Here is a 20433-nt window from a genome sequence, read left to right as displayed (position 1 = left end):
TCCACAAACCACTGACATTTAGACAGGAGTAAACACAATAAATCCTAAAATCACTACTTGATTTGATTAACTTACAAATGAGTCTGCACCAAGATCAAGAAGTTGTCACCGTAATCATGTTTAGATCTTACTTCAATGGATTTTTTGTCTTTTCTCAGAGCCGTCTCTCTTCGAAGATCTATGCATAAGTTTAAGTTTCTCAATGATTTGTCACAAATCTCACAAATAAATCAAGGATTGTGTACATCTCTTTTCAACAACTGTGGGGGTGTGTTTATGGGGACCTGATGAAGTACAGTGCTAAGTTAACCGATTACTGTGGTCAATATCTGACATTTTTTCCGATTATAGGTAAATTATTGACTGATTATTGTTTAATTAAATGTGCTACGTCACATCTGATGCTCCCATCTACCAGTGTCTGTCATCACTCTGTGATCTCAGAAATGCATCTCAAGCAGAAACTGCAAAAACTGAAGAACAAACACAAGCTGTTGCCACAAACCAGGAAATTAGCCACTCTCACAATTGGCAATGAAAGTAATGGAAGAGAAAAGATCAAGAAAACATGGAAGAACAGCAGACGTAACCGCAGAAGACAAACTGATCAATGTCAGTTGATAGTGTCCTAATTTAATCACTCCAATTTGTATTTTACATATTTAGCTACAATCACCATGTTCATGAGGAAGCCTAGTTATGTATGGCAAGTTTCCTGATATCACATGTTGTTAAAGCATTACATGTAATTTGCATCGGTTGCAATTATCAATAAACCTCAATGGCCCTAAAAAACTCATATCAGTGGATCCCTAGTTTGCCGTCATTTGAAGGAGCAGTGACTGTAACATCTTCTTTTGCTGATCTCAACCAGGACAGCAGGGACCGCATGAGTTTTGGTTATGTTCTATGTAAAGTGGTGGCTTCTGTGTCGCTGTGGTGGTGATCTAAGCTCTACTTAGTAAACGTAGTGGAAATACTGCTGTTAGTGTAAACTTTTATTTTCCTTTTCAGTGCACATCTGTCTGGATGGAAGTTATATTCACATTTCTGACAAATCAACAATGAAGACTTTGTTCATCAGCTTTAATGGTTGTGTGTCTCTCTGTGTAAGCCCTTTGATAGATGAGATTTGTTCCATCCCACTGTTAACTGAGATTTGTCTCTTATTTGAGCATTTAATGCTCCATAAGGTTGTTAAGGAGAACACTCTGAGCACAGTAAATGAACTCTGTTCCTCCTGTTATCCTCAATCTGTACAGGATCATATGTCTTGGATTGATTTATTTTGCCTAAGAGGCAAATAATTACCAAATGTTGAGATTTCAGTAATCTCTAAATAGGAAGATGATTTATTTCTGATTGGAATAAGAAAAGACTATTGTGAGCAGCAAAGTGCTCTTCAGGGACAGGTTTAATAACATCACAGTCCCTGACTCATTGTTGTGAGGCTAATATTCACTGTGTAATTTACAGTTTTGATTAGACTGAAGTAGAAATATCCATTTCCACTGGAGTTTTTCAAATCTCACTCTGGCCTAGTGCTGGAGACACAAAGACTTATTGTATTTTAAAATGCTCTAAAGCGTTCATTTTCAGCAGAGCCCAGGGTTGTCCAATTTGGTCTTAGAGTAGATGTTTATTTCAGGTGAAATTATAATAGAAATAGCCTTAAAGGGTGATCATTGTTAACCAGAACAAATGACAGGATACAAGCAAACAGCAGCTTTTCCTTGTGAACTGACGCCCATCGTATCATGCTGTGCTACAGTCTGGGATGTTTCCACTACCGGAAACAATCTACTGTCATTCCAGCAGGCTGTATTTATGCATCCAGCAGGTTCCTAGGCCACCTATGACCCTGACTCTTCTCTTTACTCTGCCATCTTTATGCATCAGGGCTATTTTTGTCAGACTGGCTTGTTCTAGCAGGCGTGTCATTTGCTGTTGGATGTACATAAATGACTGGTCTATTTCACAGTTGACTAAAGATTGATTTTTAATCCTGATTCTTAGTTTCTGTTGCCAACTTAATGCATTTATAGCAAAGTTAGATTCCTGTGCTTGTAATTAGAGACACACGCCAACATAGGGAAGGAGGAAATGGTCTGTTGGTGTGTTCAGTCCGGATTTCTGTCTTCTGCAATCACACAAACTGTTTTTTTCTGCAGCCAAAATAATGATATAGCTGTTCTCATTTACATATTTTTCTGAAAGTGGTGTGAAATTTGATCGTGGCTCACAAATACTACCTTAATCAGCGCTCATTACCAAACTGTAGCCTGCAGCCCAAATTACCATTTTATGACCACTTCATTGACAAAATAAAATACAGAAATATAGGTTAATGATGGGCTGTATTATTACTTAAAATAGGCAATCACAGTGGGAATTGGACCTTCTACATCCCTGCTCACATAGCATTAGCCCTGCTACCTGTTCTCTACTGCAGAAGAAGCAAAATATTAAACATTGCAATATTTCTTATGACAGCATCTAGAGCAGGAGCGTCAAATTCATTTAGTTCAGAGGCCACATTCAACCCAATCTGATATCAAGTGGGCCGGACCAGTAAAATCAGAGCATAACAACTTATAAATAATCACAACTCCAAATTTTTCCTTTGTTTTCGTGCAAAAAAGTCCATTCTCAAAATGTTGATGTTTAAGGAATTATCTTTTTCCAAAACATCATGAATAACTTGAAATTTCTGAAGAAAAACATTATTTCAACAATTTCAACAACATTATGCCTCAGTTTGTCATTTACACATTAGAACCTACAGATCACAGAGTGTCTACAAAGGAACAAAACATTTAATCACAGCTATCTGGAACTGAATGAGTGACTGAATGAATGACTATAGTATTTTACTGCACGATCAAAACGACAACAGTCAGACAAAAAAAAGACAGAAAACAACAAAAACAAGACAAAATATTACAAAAATGGGACACAAAATGACAAAAAATGAGTTCTTGTGGAACATCAGCATCAGGAAGACGAGCACTGTAATTACAACGGCTAATTTACCAGAAACAAAACAAAACTAATTCCAACACATATAATTCCAACAACAACAACAACTGCTGCCCACGCATACCAAAACCAGTCTTTCATTGCAAATCAACAAATAATCACAGAACATGAGGTTTCAGTGTTCCAAATGAAAACAGCCTACATGATTGCTTAGTAAAATGATCGAACTGTAAGGTAAAGTGCCAAGAGTCCAGGCAAACACTCTAATTTTTAAATATCTTTACTTCTCAACAAGGCAGCACAGTCAATGCACTTCAAAAATGTTTAAATAAATCGAACATTCACGTTAAAAACTCATGAATTGTACATACATGACATTTTTTATTTGTTTTTTGGGCAAGCCAAGGATGTTGCAGCTCTTTGAATGCACATTTGTCATGAGATGCCACTATGTTTGTGTATGTTTGCAGACCTGCAGCAGTGCACATTCAGTGTGTTTGTGCACTTGTATAGCTATCTTTGTGAGAGCCAGTGTGAGTTTTAGACCATCAGAGTGAGGGGATTTGGGGAAAGTGTTATGATTTCCTCACCTTCAAATAGTTGTTTCAGGGTAAAGATTCAATTTTATTACTAACCTTAAGGGTAAATTTCAGGGTTGGGGCTTTAGGGGATGCTTATGTCAGCGAATGTCCTCACAAAAATAGCCATACAAGTGTGTATTTGCGTGCGTGTGTGTGTGTGTGTGTGTGTGTGTGTGTGTGTGTGCTGACAAGCGTGACTCCGATGTGTAGAAGGCCGAGGTGAACGTTGGCCTGCACATACTGAGTGTGTCCACTTGATGAACAATTATCATTCATTACAGCTGGCTGTCAGCAGCTCTCTCTCTCTCTCTCTCTCTCTTTCATTCCCTCTCTCCGTCTCTCTCTCTCTTCTCCTAGATGTCCTTCAGCGATCAGCATGGAGCTGTCATTCTGTCAGCCTTCCATCAGCCTATCGATTCACTGATCTTTGTCCCACCATGGACAAATGCTTGCATGCCAATTCCTCTCTGTTTTCCAACTTTTCCCCTGCACTCTCCCTCTCCCCACTCCATTCACTCTCTTACTTGTTCTTTAGCTCTAAGTAGTTTTGGCAGTCAGGTAAATAATCCATTCTAAACTTTATTTCGCTGTTACAAGAAATATTGCTCTTTTAGACGGCGGTAAAAAGTGGTGTGCCAGTAGTGCTTAGAAAGACTGATAAAGCAGGGGAAGGGGTGTGGCGTTGCGGATATTTAGAAGTGATCTCCTCATGGCTTTGGGCCTGATATTCAGACTGAGAGGCTGTTTTGTTTGCACTCATTATTGGCTCTGACTTTGTATTCATGTTTTTCATTTTCTGTGGAGGAGGATGTGACTTTGCTAATGTGCACATACTCTTGTATTACTTTCTTTTGATGCCAGGACTGTTGGCTAGCAAAGTTTCATAGAAATACAGCCAGAAAAACAAGGGATAACATAGCACAACATGTTTAAAATTAAAAAAAAAGGGGAAGATAATCAAAAAATTCAGTTCTGTATTCTTAAGTCATACATAGTTGTAAACATGAATATAAATTGCCATCTTTTGCTGTAGGTGACACTTAGAAAGACTACAAACATGCTTGTTTATGTACTGTAAACAAACCGGCTTCTAACTAATTTAGCAAACATATTTTTTTGAAAAACAAAATCACCCCTAATATGCACATTTTAGCGTGTGAATTCAAGGAATGAACTTACATCATTGCCTTTACGATGCTTCACAGTGGATGGAAGTGGATTACACCTTACAAGATGAAGCACATGTTTCTCTGCAGAGCTAGGTAGGAAGTAAAAACAGGAAGTCACTTAACAGGAAGTGACCTATCAGGATGTGATGTCCTTATATTAAAAAAAAAAGTCAAACCAATGTACATTTTACAAACTAGATGTTAAACAGCCCTTTGTCAATCACTTCTCATTTTCCGACAAGAAATAATTAAGTTGCAGAAAATGATTCAAAGGCAGTACAACCCTGTGTTATCTACAATCAAGCCAGCGATATGGTCATCATCAAAGTTACTGCAATTCAATCTGTGAGAGCCTGAACAATCTGTGTGGGTGTTCATCCTCTGGGAACCATGAATACCCTTACAAAATGTTGTGCAAATCAGTCCAATAGATATAATAATACAATATTCCAATGAATACATGCTAATTGTGCCCCCTTGGTAGCACCAGAGGGACAGTCAGAAGATCACCAAAGTCGTTAAGAGTCATCCTCTGGGCACCAAGAATATCTGGATTGAATTAAAAGCAATTTGAGGGGATAGATCTTTTAAATGGGGCAGCAGGAGAGAAGTTGTGTCTTTAGTACTTTACTCAGCATTCCCTTAATGTTGGAGATTTCAATACAGTAACTTATGGGACCAAAAAATGTGTTTTCAATGTTAGTAGGCAACTTGTTGTCATATTTTGGTGGTCACTTCAATGATTGGAGAGTCACAATCTGTTTGTAGTTATAGGAAGCAGCCAGACCCACAATGACATGACATCCCCTATTTTTAAAATTATTACAGATCATACTTTTATTAAGAGTAAAGTCGAGTATCTTGATAGTTGCAATGCGGCTCAGGACTCGACCTGATGAACAGCTGCTATGTATCAATGATTTAGCTTCACCTGCCATTCACCTGTCTGAGGGGAACAAAAATACAAACCTGGGTTGCATTAAGTGTTGATTAGTCTTATTAATTTGGCCTGTTAGAGATCCTGTCTTTATTGCAATAAAGATTTAATTTCCTAAGTATCTGCAGCATACGGCAGTAAAAGAAGAAAATATCTCAACAAAGGAATTTTTTCTGTGCATATCTAGCAACACTAGTGTTCTGAACATCTTTCATGCTCTGTGAAGTTGATGGACCAGTGCTTAATCTAAAATGTGGAACAGGCGTGATGTTCAGACTTTGCCTTTTGTGCAGATAAAGCCTGTTTAACCTACATTTTTTTTTCCATGAAAGAAAGGCTTTGAGGCTTCCTTTTATTTGACGTGAGGTTTGATAACGCAGCATGAGAACAAGAGAAAGCGGCCGTCTCACACCAAAAGCATGATAGCTGGCAACACTGGCATGGTAGTACACTGTTCTTTACTCCAAAATGTTTTTTGTTTTCATTTTTTTTAATGTGTAATTTTGACAATAATCCCCAGTTTTACTAATGGCTTTGGTATTCTGATTACGCCTTCTTTTCTAGACCTGAAATGAAATATGGTCGCCTTGCATCTTCATTCCCTACAGCTGACTGGTCCATATCAGAACTGTGTGTACAACAGCTGCTAGTTGAAAATACACCCATAAGCATATAGGTCTAAAGAGTAGTATAAGAAGAGCCTTATTTTTCTTGCCTACCTGAACAGATTCCACTTTTTGTTTTGTTTACATAGTTATCACCACCCTTGACAGATTTCGATATAGCTCTCCCCATTTACACTTTGTAGGTCAGAGGTTATTAAGAATTTAAACCAAACACAAAATTACCCATCTTGCCCTTATACAGACTCTCATGGCCACATGTGGTCCAGTCTTACAGGGATCCAACAGAAGCTGAACTGTCTGACCTTAAAATATGAAATCCACGCTCTGTTGAGTCGATGTTTCTGACGGTTAGGGTTAGGGAGCTGCTTCTGATTGATGAGCACAAAAGCTCAGCAGAAAGAGACGAAAAATAAACAACTCGTGTTCTTTAATTATTTTTTACTTTTAAGATTAGATGCTCCGCAAGAGCTGAAGAGAAACTATGAGACCTTGTCTTAGTTTTGGCAGAGTTTGGAGGTAAGACATCAGGGATTTTCCAGATAAGAGCCGCATTTTACATTTTCACTTTTGCTGCTCCGAGGTAAAGTTATAAGGCAGAGATGATATAAGGACAGAAGAGAGCAACAGTCTGTTGGATTTTGACACAAATTTCAACTTTGGCTGGAATAAACCTTTTTCGTTTTTTTTTTCTTTGTCAAGAGATGCAGCAAAATGCCACAGATGTCAGGTGTTACATGAAGCCACAGTGCACATATTTGACTGAAGAGGAAAATCTAAATGCAGGAACAACTATTCTTTACGTGTTCTTTATAAAATCATTATTCTAATTATTAAACATTAAATGATTATCGTGGAGAAACTGCATTTTTGTTCATACCAAACCACCTCAATTGCATTATTTTAGACTTTAAGACAATGAAACCATTAAAATGACCGACTTTGTTCTGCTGAATAGGTTTAATCAATTCATTGCTACTGATCATTGAGTCACTGCTTGAGGCACAATTGTATTTGTTGCAGCAGGTTAAACTCACAGATTTTCACTGTATGCCACGCAGCATAGTTCCCTTAAAGACAGCTATTACTGCTCATGAGTATCTCCAATAAATCAATGATTAAATGATTCTATTATGGCTTTTTGTGGAATTAATATGGCTAAATTAACTAAATGGCAGCTTATTATCAGATGTATTTAGAGTCGCTTCCCTTTCTTATTAGACAATTGCTCCAGGTACTGGGTTTTAGATTTGTGGAAGCTTTCTTTATGTTAACAAGGCATGCTACAGTTCTTCAATATCCCTCTGAACCTCAAAATCCCTTAGGGAGTTTTTCAAGGCATGTTCTGTTTCAAAAATCTCCAATATGACACCAATTATCAAAGGCAGAAAGTGGTAAAACAAGAAGTATTTGTTAGACTATCAATCAAGGATTGTTGTAAATCCTTGAACAAACTGTGTGAAACATACATTTCTGTCAGAAAAATTGTGATATATCAAAATCACCTTATTGTCCATATTCCATCAATGATATGCCAAGCATAAACCATTTGCATCATCCATCCATTATCTATACACTGCCTAATCCTCATTAGGGTTACAGGGGACTGGAGTCTATCCCTGATTAAAGGTGAAGGCTGGGGACACCCTGGACAGGTCACCAGACTCCATTTGCACCAGATCCTGTACACATACAAACAAAAAATTACTGAGAAGCCATCAGTGACTCAGCTGTGACAGCAGATAGGAGACAAGACCAATTGATAATAAAATAAAATAAATAAAACAAATGCAACATGACTCAAAAATGACATCCGGAGGATATTGTTAGGAAACTGGAAGATTCATTCAACATAGTTAAAAATAACTCAATCACCTCACGATTCTTGGATAATTCCCATTCCTGCCTCATTAGTCTGTTAAACACTTTTCCCTCATTTTTATTAGATAGCAAGTCATATTTATTACATAATGTCTAATTTTGTTTTTCTTTTGTAGACGCAATTATCCATCAGAACAAAAGGTCAAAAACTGCACTGGAAAATATCAGGTTAGAAGTTACAAGACGCAATGGACAAAAACTCAAGTCACGAAATGAACTACAACTTCCAAGGTGCATTTAGGAGCTTGATTAAAGAGCAAATGGACCTCTTTAAGGTTTTTGAAGTTGTTCTTTTATCTAAGAGGCCTCTTTAGTTGTTAAGATCCATTCATGAAGGCAAAAATTCTCTGTTGTTAACGATGGGTGATTGAAGAACACCTTCTTCTCCTTGAGGGCAGCTAAGTTTCATGGGTTTTTTAGTATTACCATCATGGTCCCAAACTGAAAGGAAAGGCACAATTTAAGTGATTATGGGCAAATTATTAAAACTGCTGCTCACCTGTAGGGTTTATACATGAACTATGATAGGCCTGTTTCTATCTGCATTAGCATTGAGGATATCAATAAAATAAGAAGGGCAATGGGAGTGTTTCTCCTTTTCCTTCTGCACAATCTGAAATAAATGCTGAAAATGCACAAAAAAGCCCTGCTATTCACTAGGTCTTTGCATTTGAGAAGCTGGAAGCCAATTTAACAGTTAATTTGACCATAATCATACTCGGACATTTTTCCGAATGGTATGCAATTAATTAATTGGTGTGATAACAGCTTTGAATTAACACATGCTAATGTATACTCTCCATCCTTGTATCTGGTTCTGCTTGCCTCTAAATGGTGGCAGCAGTCCCTTCGCTCTGCCCAACAGGATAAACTGTCCTCCTCTGTTGTCTGCCATCCTCTTCTGTTCAGGCTCTTGCTCAAATGACAGGATCACTATCACAAGGGACAGCTACTTCCGTTGGGGAATATTTGCATGTCAGGCAGCCTGTCTGCCTCTTCCTCTGTCTCAATTTGTCATCCTTTCATTGTCTTATTTTCTTGTTTTCTCGTCCCTTCTTTTATTCCACGCAGCACACTCTGTCACTCATTGTCTCACTGTGTGGTGGATGAAACACTGGCTGAGCTATGCAAAAAAAAAACACATAAAGGGTGAGGGATGGACAAACTTAATCCTGTCGCTGTTAATATTGGTGTTCCGTGAACAAAATGATGCCCAATTTTCAGCATGGGGCCAATCACAACCTCCCAGCTTCACTGTAGGAGCACCTCCAACATGCTTGTTCAAACACCTGCAGCTTCTCAGTAATGGCGCTTTCTCACAGCAAGCTGAGATCCCACTGATGACCTGTACTATACACCGCAGGCTGCTGCTAACCATGCACTCCAAAGCTAAACACAGCAGGGTGTGAATTAAAATCAAGACAACAAAGCAAGTTTTTCTAAATGATATCATAGACATTCTTTATTGGTCCCGACTGAATGAGCTGATGTTGCTCACAGATCATTTATCATCATTTTCTTTGTTTACTGGTGGTAAGGAGGCATGTATTATTCAGGGACCTCAAATACCAGTAAAAATCTTTTAGCACGTAAAAGTAACACATTGTTGGGGAGGGGGGGCTGGAGCCACAGGATCCATTTTTCTTGCATGTAAACGCACTGCATCTGAAAATCGCCCGCTTGGTGGGCCTACTGGGCCACTAGGTGGTCACATGACAGCGCTTCAGCACAGCAGATGCGTTGGAGCAACGTGGCAGATCGGTCACAAACTTTCTTTTTTATTATGAACACAGTCTAGCAAAAAGTATTTCTGAAAACATTTGAGGTGAGAAATAAGAAATGAGCTGTGCAGTTGCTGAATCTGTCCTCATTTTAGTTCAACAATGGCTAGTTTTAGACATTTGATGAAAGTTTCTCGAGGCGCCGGACCTCCGCTCGCTGCATCAAATTTGCATAAAGTAAAAGTCGAGGCTACTTTATGCAAATGAGCTGCAGCCCACTCTGGGGAGATGCACCAGATTGCAGCTCAAATGATCGCGTTGCCATGCGTTTCTCATAGACAATGAATGGGATGGAGATGGATGGATCCTGTGGACACGTACCATTAGTGCAAAGGCAAGGGACACCCTGAACAGGTCGCTAGTCTGTCGCAGGGCTACATATACAGACAATCACATTCCTATTCACATCTACGGACATTTTAGAGTCACCAATTAACCTGGGCATGTTTTTGGACTGTATGTGGGAGGACGGAGTAACCAGAGAAAACCCACGCATGCAGAGGGAGAACATGCAAACTCCATACAGAAGGCATGGATGCAAACGGGGATCTTGGATGGAACAAGAGATTTAGAATTTTCATTCCAGGAGGTGAGTACATCGACATAACAGGCTTCTGACAGTTTGCCTGAAACACAGGAAGTACCAAACCAAGGCGGTCTAATCCCAACCTGAATACCTCATACCTAATTATTCAGCACAAATCCACAAATACTGTTTCACACTGAGTAAAATCAAATTAAATGGGCCAACAAGTGTGATAATGACCAGGTGATTGTACTGGTTAAAAACAAACCCAGAGAGTAATCAGATGTTAAAGATGATATTGTCCTGGGTAATCCTGTTTTTTCTTCATAATTACAGTTTGTAGGTGGGGTGACTTTTATTACTGCCAACAAATAATATTAATTAAAAAATTGTCGCTAGTTTTATTTTTTTTAACAGCTTCTATATTCATCTGACCATGGGAGCAATTTGCCATTCTCCGTAACCTCTGTAATGTTCATATCCCAACAGATACCCAAGTTAAAATAAACCACAGATATCTTAAAAGTCTGCAGCAATTCCTACGTGGCAGGGACAACAAACATGTCTTTTCAGTCTTCAGTGGAGTGAGTTCAAAGCAGCCTTCATGTCCAAGCCACATCAGTCTTTCAACTTAATCTCAAGATGAAAAAGTAATATCCTCCCAGCCTGGAATACAAGGTGGGTGGAAGCAGAAAGTGTAATGTCGGACACCACTCAGAAGCTTTGTGTGATGACCCTTGTCTACATTCCCTGCATACAAAAAAAACAGTACAAGCTGTTTAGAGAGAAGACAGTCCTTTATAAAATGTGCTAATAGGCCAACTCAACCCACACTATTTTGAAATTATGCTTTTTAAGGATTTACTGTGATTAGCAGTCTGACCATAATACATGCATGTCTGCACATATTTCTAGGACGTCAATAACTAGCATTTCATAAAAAAGTAGTACAACTTTTATTCCCATTTTGAGGAAATACACAACTTAAAGTGAGGAGAGTTGAAGTTTTCTCATAGCTCCACACAGATCTAATGTATTTATTTATACAGTGCTTCATTTACCAGATACAAACCATCATAGTCAAATTTCTTCCTGCTGTCAATCACCACAGACTCTGGAGAAGTGTTGGCCATGGTCTGATATTTTCACAAACAGGTGCAACTGACTAAGCAGGTATTACTTGAGTTCATTTCGTGAATATATTGATTCCTCTTGGAAGCCTGTCAATGAGTGGGCATGTTGAAAAAGCTTCTAAAGGCTTCCTCACAGCTCCACGTTCTTTGGGCCCATGGAGAAAAAAAGTTCTTCTGTGGCAGAGCAGATCGAAAGCAATTACACCGATAAGCTGCAGCACTAAAAGCTGTGAAAAATATGGAAGCTTAATAGCACTGAAAATCTTGTTACAATCCTGTTCTGCTGGGAAATCTTGGGTTGTGGCATTCATGTAGATGTTACGTTGACATTTACCACCCATGTAAACAGTGTTGCAGACCAAGCACATCACTACCAATGGTGCTATCCAACATCAGCAACCTCCAGAACATTAGCATAACATAACAAATGCGCCCAGCCATATCCCAAAAACAACTCAAGAACTGCTCGAGGAACACAAACAAGAGCTCAAGGCACTGACACAGACTCCCCAAACTAGCTAATCTCAATCTGATCGAGCATCTGGAGGATGTGCTCGAACAAGCCTGATTCATGGAGGCCCCAACCTACAACCCACTGGACCCAAAAGATGCCAGATGTCCCAATACCACAGAACAACATCAGAAGTCACAAGTCCACGGGCTGATGGGTCAGAGCTGCTTTGATGCTACAAGGGGAACCTGCACACTATTAAGCAGGTGGCTTTAAAGCTGTGACTGATCTATGTACATGTGAGTCCTCTCCTTACTGGGCTTCCTGACTTCCTGTTAGCTCACAGTGCACAAGAATAAAAAGAGTTTAAAAGAATGATTCAGCTCGTCTGATATTATTGGACCAAAATCAAGTTCAGTGGTCAGAGTGTGTCATGTGATGCCTCTGAAAGTTACAGATAATGAGTTCACACAATAGTCCAGTGTCACTCATGGGGACTTAGTTCATTCATTCATTCAGAAATGACAGGAAGTTGTGAGATTTCCATAAAACTCAATTTCAAAAGCATTCTCACCAAGCACATATCCACATATTTGTCCAATGTGATTCAGTCAACAGTCCGGGATCATATAATTGCTTCTTGAGAATCTTTTTGTTAATTCCACCCGGATCTATAAGTCACATCTTTCTACCTCCATAAGCTAGAGTGTGCAATTTAAGTATGCTATGAGTATTCAAATGCGTAGTTACCATCCTCAAGCAAGACGATCCTGGTGGCATCATATGGCTCATGCTCTCAGATTTGACAAAGATCCCCCAGAGCCACAGAGAGCATTCACCAACTGCTTCACAAACTAACTTGTATTCCTCATGGCTGCTAAACTGATCAATGCAGTTTCTCTTCAATGGATTTTCAGAAACAAAGAGCCACATGTGTACAGGCAATTATGGGAACATGACACTCAAGATCCCCCTCAGCTTATAAAGGTCAGCTCGAGTATGCCAGAAGCTAGCAGCTGAGCGACCTCCTGCAAACCAGCTGCTCAGAGACCACCTGAGGCCAGTCCTCAAGCAGCACACTTTTTGTCTGTGTCCTCCCTACAAGTCATTAAAATCAAATAAAAACATCATTTGTGCAAGGTCTGTGGCCTCTCTTGGATGGAGACAGAAGAAAGCATCCATGTTTCCTGAGGTCTGCCTTTTAACTTCTACTGTAACACCAGCCAACACCTTTCTTTAGCGTCCTTTCGTGACCTGATCTGGGCACACAAACTGCACTCAGTGTCTTTAATCTCCTTCTTTACATTCTGAAGGGGTTCTTTGATTCTGGAGGTATCTGTGAGGATTATTACTGGCAAAGCATCCATGTTGGAGCTTTTCCCACATTAGTGTAAAGAGTCACAATCCTTCCCCTTTTTACTCTCACCCTGCAGTGCACAGAGAAAACTTTAAATCACTTTTTTGTTACAAAAATCAAAACTGCTGTGCAGTTTATTACAAAAAAAAAACAATACTGCTTGGATTTTGCTGTTGGAGATGGACACAAGTGCTTGAAGCAAAGTCTTTAAAACCAGCAGAATGCAAAAAAGTGCTTAGTAGTCTCAACAAAAATAACGATGTAGATTCAGTCCATCCTTGCTGTATCGATCCTCTTATATGCTGTCCTAACTTGGCCCTGCTGCCTTGCAGCTGAGTTCCTAACTCCCCGTGCATTGATTTAATTGAAATAAATCTGCAGCTAATCCTAACAGACAGGGCAGTGAATCTGTTGTACACTTCGAGGCATGCGTTGTAATACTTTGATTTTGCTTGATTTGCAGTACAGCTACCTCAATATCCCAATATCCCACTCCGGAGTCCTCATTCACTGGAGACACAGTACAACAGACAAAACACCATGTATAACCCTTCATCTCTTCTTTGACTAAAGTATATTATCGCTTTCCTATATGCATGCTCTACTTTAAACCTGGAACTTTGTTGCTATTTATACTGTTTCAGGTAATTGGTGAAAAACCCTCTGCTTGGCTGAATTCTCCGGTCTCCAGGCTAGACTTTCTAAAGCCTGAAAAGGAGCCTGGAGAAGATGCTGAAATGTAGTTTTCTCTCAGACCACTTAAATTGCAATTTGCTGAAAAGTCAGTATGGAATTTTTGCCCACTTATTCAGAGATAAAGACAAAAATGCCTTTACCCCCACTGTAATCCACAAAAAAAAGGCATGGACATCTCTGCTCTCAGTGATGTTAATCCTGTTGTCAAAGGAAGGCTCCAAGGAGGGTGCCTGCAAACTGTTCCGTCGTTAATTGGTCGCTTAAGCAAAGTATGTGCTAGTGTAGCCTACTTAATTGCCCTTTTCAGTCAAATTTAGTGATCTAGATCCAGATCTAGTAATCTTTTCAAAAGCATACTATAATCTGAGTCCTGTTCTTTAATGAATGGGTCGAGCACCTATCCAGCCATATTTTTATAAGTTAGCCTCCAAACATGACTAAAGCTGTGGTGCCAGTTGGATTAAATAGGGCTCTTTGAACTTTGGGGTTCTTCTAACTGACAGTTCAAGTCAACAACTCTCAGAGGGACCCAATTTTTTCATCATATAAGTTTTTTTTAATTCAAAACAGCAGCTAGGCTTTCCTCTTTAATTCCTAGAATTTTGCCTCCTATAAATACAACAATAAAAGGAATGAATGGAGCAAGATTTTATTGTTTACAATGCCTAATTGATAAAATGAGGTCTATTTTCTCACCTACTAGACAACCTCTTGCAAAAAAAAAAAAAATGGTCAGAATGCACTCCAGTGGATTTTGCATCACATCCCTAAACTATTGTTGGGCCCAGAATTAAAACAGAACTATTATTTTTTTTTATACATATTCTCCTACCTTAATGCCTTCATTACCAGTAAAAAAAGAGTTGACTACATAGCTCCTGAATCTCTACCTTTAAGCAGAATCTGGGAAGCTCACTTTTTTCCTTCCCATCCCCACTATTGCTGACTGAAGTGACCACTCACAGTAATTTCCCAGAATCCACACAGCTCCCTCTGCAGCCACAAAGAATCCACAGAACTCAGTGTCCCTACAGCCTGCATACAGAAAGCAGTGGAAGGAAACTGTAAAGGACAAGGTGCAATTTAAGTAAGGAGTGGAGAAATGGCTCTGAAACTACAGAGCACAGAGAAGAAAGACCAAAGTTTGCCTGTGCTGAGGGCCATTAGCCACAAGGGTCACTGTGAACAGAATCCCCCTGGGCCTCCGCTCTGTGGTGCTTGCAAGCAAAAATGTTTAAATCGCACTTACACTGATTTTAAACAGTTTTCACTTCTTGCAGTGGCATACACATCACAATACTCTTCTTAATTTCACAGGGACACATTTATCTCAGCTGAAGAAAACACAAGGATGCCTGAAAGTGCTGCTTTTGTGCTTCTGAAGCTAAATAAGAGAGGCACTCAATACATGACTGTGAAAATGAAGAAATTAACCAGAAAAATGCTACTTGGAGTCAGTTAAAATAAGAAAACGAAGTGTTTTTCTCAGAAATATACAGATTTTTATTTCCCACTTTTGATTGTCTCCAGGTGCACCCAGTGTAAACTGTCCTGAATCTAAATTTATGACATTTGAACTGTGTAGTTAAGAAAGGGGAAACAATTGGTCAGTATCTAGCAACTGCTACAACATTTAACATTTCTGAACAGCACATATGTGTATACCATTAAAATATGCATCCGTGTGCTTTAACCCTATAAAGTACAATTTCCGCCTGAAATTTCTACTGAAGATGTACCCAAAGTAAATTGAATGCTGTTCTTGAACTGTTTGGAGTACATGCATGGTTCTGGTCTCATTTGAAAGCTGACAAACTGAATTTCCACCCAGTGCAGTCAGAATTATTCTAAGTGCTACTGGCACAAAGTATTTTATGTTGGAAAACACTGAATTAGGATGAATTTGTACAGGCTTCACTGGACATTCCATCAAGTACAGTTGGTTACACACCAGATAAACCCTAGATCTATGAGTACACAGGACATGAGCGGCAACCAGGTGGAATTTTGTGTAAATATCTTGCATAGTGATGTAAATAAGTAAATGAAAAAAAGTCTGGATTTCAAACAAGGTCTTTCAGGTAGGTAAGTAGCAATGTTTTCTATCGGAGAAAATAATTCCTTTTGGCATTGACTTTATGGCATTGTAAGTTTGCAGACTTTTTATGTTGGCAAAAAATCCACTAAAAGAAAGGGCAAGATCAAAAAGCATAATATGGGCAACAAAAGGCTTTGCTATGGCACCAAAGTGGATTTTGTTTGACCGTCGAAGTCAGTCACCCCATCCAAATGAATGTTTGAGTGTTTCAACTGGACCAGACAGAGGCCAAAGATCCCCATCACTGTGAAACCAGGGACATCCATTAAAGGCAATTCACATTTTGACCATTAACTTTTGATCTTTTAAAATTAGGACACACTCATTTAAAAAGTGTGCAGAAAAAAATCTAAAGCTTTCTGCTTATCCCTGTCCATGTGTGTTGAAGACATAATTCCATTTGTATATTATAATAGGCTGGCCATGGCTTTGATTGGTAAAATTGAAATGCAAACTGCATTTTCATACCCTGCTCTGATAATTTAAATGTCACGCATGCGTGTGCTCCATATAAAATTCAGAAGAATTTAAATCAATGCAATGTTAGTTCACCTCACACTGACTTATGATCTTCCACCCTGTTCTTACATCCACACTCAAAGATGGGAGAAGCGACAGAATGCGAATGACTTGACGTGGCAGAGTTGAAAAACTTTATGCAAATACTGATGTACAGGAGCATCAGTCATTAGTGTCCAACCCACTTTGTAAAGGAGCTTCAAACAGAAGAGAGAACAATCATATCCTAGTGGTTAAAAGCTTTCCGGATCATTATGATAAAACTGCACCAAGTGAAAGGGAAATGAACAAGAAAAATGATGCATAGAAACAGCTTGAAACGTACCTTATGAGCAGTGAGAGAGACCCTGCAGCTTTTGAATCCATGAGTACGTCAGTGCATTGTCACCTCTCACATACAAAGCTTCAGGGTGCCGCGATTAAAAACAACCTAGAAAAAGTTAAAACACATAAAGTTGCATGCTCATCCTCGCAAGTCACAATTTGCCGAATGCACAACTAAGCTTAAAGTGTTTCATCCACTTCTAAACTACTCCAAAAATGATACACAACATGAGACTGAATTATGGGAATGCATTACTTCTGTAACTGAGCACATTGCAAGTTGAATCATTGAGAAAGCTGTTTCTTACGTACAAGTGGGAAGAAAATCTGCTTGCTGCAGACATCGCAGGTAAGAAAAGAATAGAATATCCCTTCTTAGTCAGGCAAGGAGAAATATGCTCTGGGAAAAGACTTAGTGGTGGTAATTTTGGTGCCTAATTTTGATCTAGAATCAATCTTCAGCCAGTTTTGCACTGGAGGAACATCCAGGAAATTTTACAGTGGTCCAAACCTTCTGTGCATGTTCTGACGACACAAAGCACCCCTGTAAAATGTCTTTCAAGGCCTACAATGCCTACTCTGGCATAGGTATAATAGAAGACAGGATGTCAGGACATGTATGAGGGCGCGTAAAAACGTTTTCTGCCTCACCCACAAACAAGGGGCGCAATTCAAACATGTGAGGTGAAAGGCAACAGACACACACAAGTGTTTTGGACATTGATATAAGGCTTTAGAGTATACAGCTGAGCCCTAACGCAATGGAAGTTGTGGGTCTTGTTTCCAGAAAATGGACAACAAGGTAAAACCAGAGGTGTGATCAAGAATCTGCATGAAAAGCAAATTGTTGCCAAGCAAGTCCCTGAAAAACTTGGCAAGAACTCCCTTTGCTGTACAATCCTAATGAACTAGGCTGGTGTAATTAAGCGTTGCAGGGAGAGCACCAAAGATGACTCAAGGTCCAAACGTCCAAAATCAGCAACCATGGACAATCAAGCCTTTACCACCTGGTTATGAATAACACAAGTTCCGTACTTTTTTGTGGTTTTCCTCTCAACTCTACTGCTTTTCAAAGGGCATCATCTGCAAAGACATAACAGCAGACATTTGAGTTTTTGTGGACAGTGATTAAAGGATTTCTTGGATAATGTTACTCCCCAAAATGGAAGTTATGCCCATTCTGTCCAAAGGAGAACTTTCTGAAGTACCCTTGTAGTTTTGTCAGGGCTAACAAGCAATTTTTCATTCTAGTTTGTCTTCAAAATGCTGACAATGAAAAAAGCTTTTTGCAGCACCAGTGAATTTGTAATATGACCTTGTCTATTCCTGGTCAGAGGTAATGAATGTGTTTGTCAAGGGAGAGTTGGGAAGCAACATGAGGAATCAATTACTTTTGGATGCTTTTGCGAACTGTTGCAAAACCGATTATCTCCATGAGAGCTGAATTTCTGATTTGTCAGCCATGACTCTGCTGTTGGTGCGGTTACAATCAGCCACCTTAGGATACGAAACATCTGTTTTCGCCTCCGCTTCTCTCAGCCAAGGTCGAACAGCCTCCAGCTTTGCATTTAAATGTCCATCTGACACAGTCTCCAAACATGAATCATTTCTCTGGATACACTGGTAATAACGTAATTTGAAAGTAATTTCAAACCCTCAAATCTACACCATTATTGATGACTGTGTCAAATGACCTACAGGTACACAAGCACAACGTCTGCGCACACTCATACACACATGCGCCAGTCGATTTCACCAATTCTACCTCATTAATTCAAACAGTCTGACTTTCTAAACATCATAAATCACTGCAGGACTAGCAGCCCAACCCCTCTCACCTTTTCCTTCCCTCCTACTTTCTCTCATCTTATCTTCCCTCCATCTCTCCCTCGGTGTCATACACTCCCTCTTCAGTCACTCTCTCATTTTCCCTCTCTTCCTTCTTTGGGAGGTCCAGAAAGTTTGCAGTATGCAGTCTAAATACTGCGCTGATGGATTGGCTGTCTTCCACAGGCCTGAAGATTAGCCCAAGGGCAAACCCACTCCTGTTTCCTAGGTGCCATGCTGAAGATGAATAACTGTTTATTAACCCAATGCAGAGTGACTCCTTCCCCACCTCATTATAGGGGAGAGGGAAAAAAAATAATGCCGGCAGCTCAGGCTTGCCAATGTAGCACTCTCTCTCCCCATCTCTGTCACTCTTCCTGTCTCTCCCTTTCTGCTCCTCTCTCACTTTCTCCAGCAGATAAACCAGCAGCCTGATGTAATGTGACAGTGTGCGTTTGGTTCTTGTTTGTGCCCTGACAACCCAGGAAATTGGCTTTTCATCTTACAAAAAACACTGCACTCCATATATTAGAGGACATTCATCTTATTATGAGGGGCCGAGGGTAATTGGAAGTTTGCGCATCCATTATATCGAATTGTAAGACTTTTGTGTCATACATGCTTGTGTTGCATGTACAAAACAGTCAGAACTGGCTGAAATCGCAGCCTGAATGCCATTTTAGTAATTTATGTGCATCTCTCTAGTTATTGCAGACCCGTTTAAAGAAGTATGATGCAAATATCTCTGGAGAAGGAGTATGTTAACAGAGTTTCATTATTCATTCTGCTGGAGTCTGCTGGAGTCAGGTTTGCTCAGGAAATCCTCATAATTATTGTGCAACATGAAAGGCAGTAATAAGGAAAGACAGGAATTTGTCTGCAGAAAACTCCCTGGATAAGTTTTCCACCCACATTTAAAGCCAATTTTAAACAAAGTTTCAAAACTTTTTTTATACTCGATAGATTGAGATTGCAGTGGAGCTAATTCTCCAGTTAAGTCAATCCTATTTATATAGCACATTTAATATAACAGACATAGATTCAATGTCTTTCAAAATAAGCTGTTACTTCTGTCTCTTCTTAAAATGATCCCCATCTGCCATTACTGTCAGCTGACCATCTCATGACACAGCTGCTCACAACTGCAGTCATAACATATAAACATAGACTAACAGAGCTACGTATCTTAAAACATCATTCAAGGTGGGATCTCATAAAAGAAATCACACTGAAGTTTAACCACAGTTTTATATTCCTGGTTTATCTAATAAAGAACCCTCACAGTAATGGTATCATCAATACTGAGGAGGATTGAGGTGGCCATCAAAAAGTGAAGATGGACTTGCAAAATATTAAAAGAACAAATTCAATTTCACAGTAATGAAAGGCGTGCTGATTGTTGCTGCAGAGAGTTCCTCATCTGGGGTCTGTTATCTTAAACTAGTACGCCTAAAATGTTGGTTCCTGGCAGAAGTAAAACAATGATATGGTGATAAAATTCTAATTCATTTGACATTTAGGTGATTTATCACTTTTGCTGTATACTGTGTT

This window comes from Acanthochromis polyacanthus, chromosome 9 (assembly GCF_021347895.1).
Source record: "Acanthochromis polyacanthus isolate Apoly-LR-REF ecotype Palm Island chromosome 9, KAUST_Apoly_ChrSc, whole genome shotgun sequence".
NCBI classification, from domain to species: domain Eukaryota; kingdom Metazoa; phylum Chordata; class Actinopteri; family Pomacentridae; genus Acanthochromis; species Acanthochromis polyacanthus.
This window is presented reverse-complemented; position numbering follows the sequence as displayed.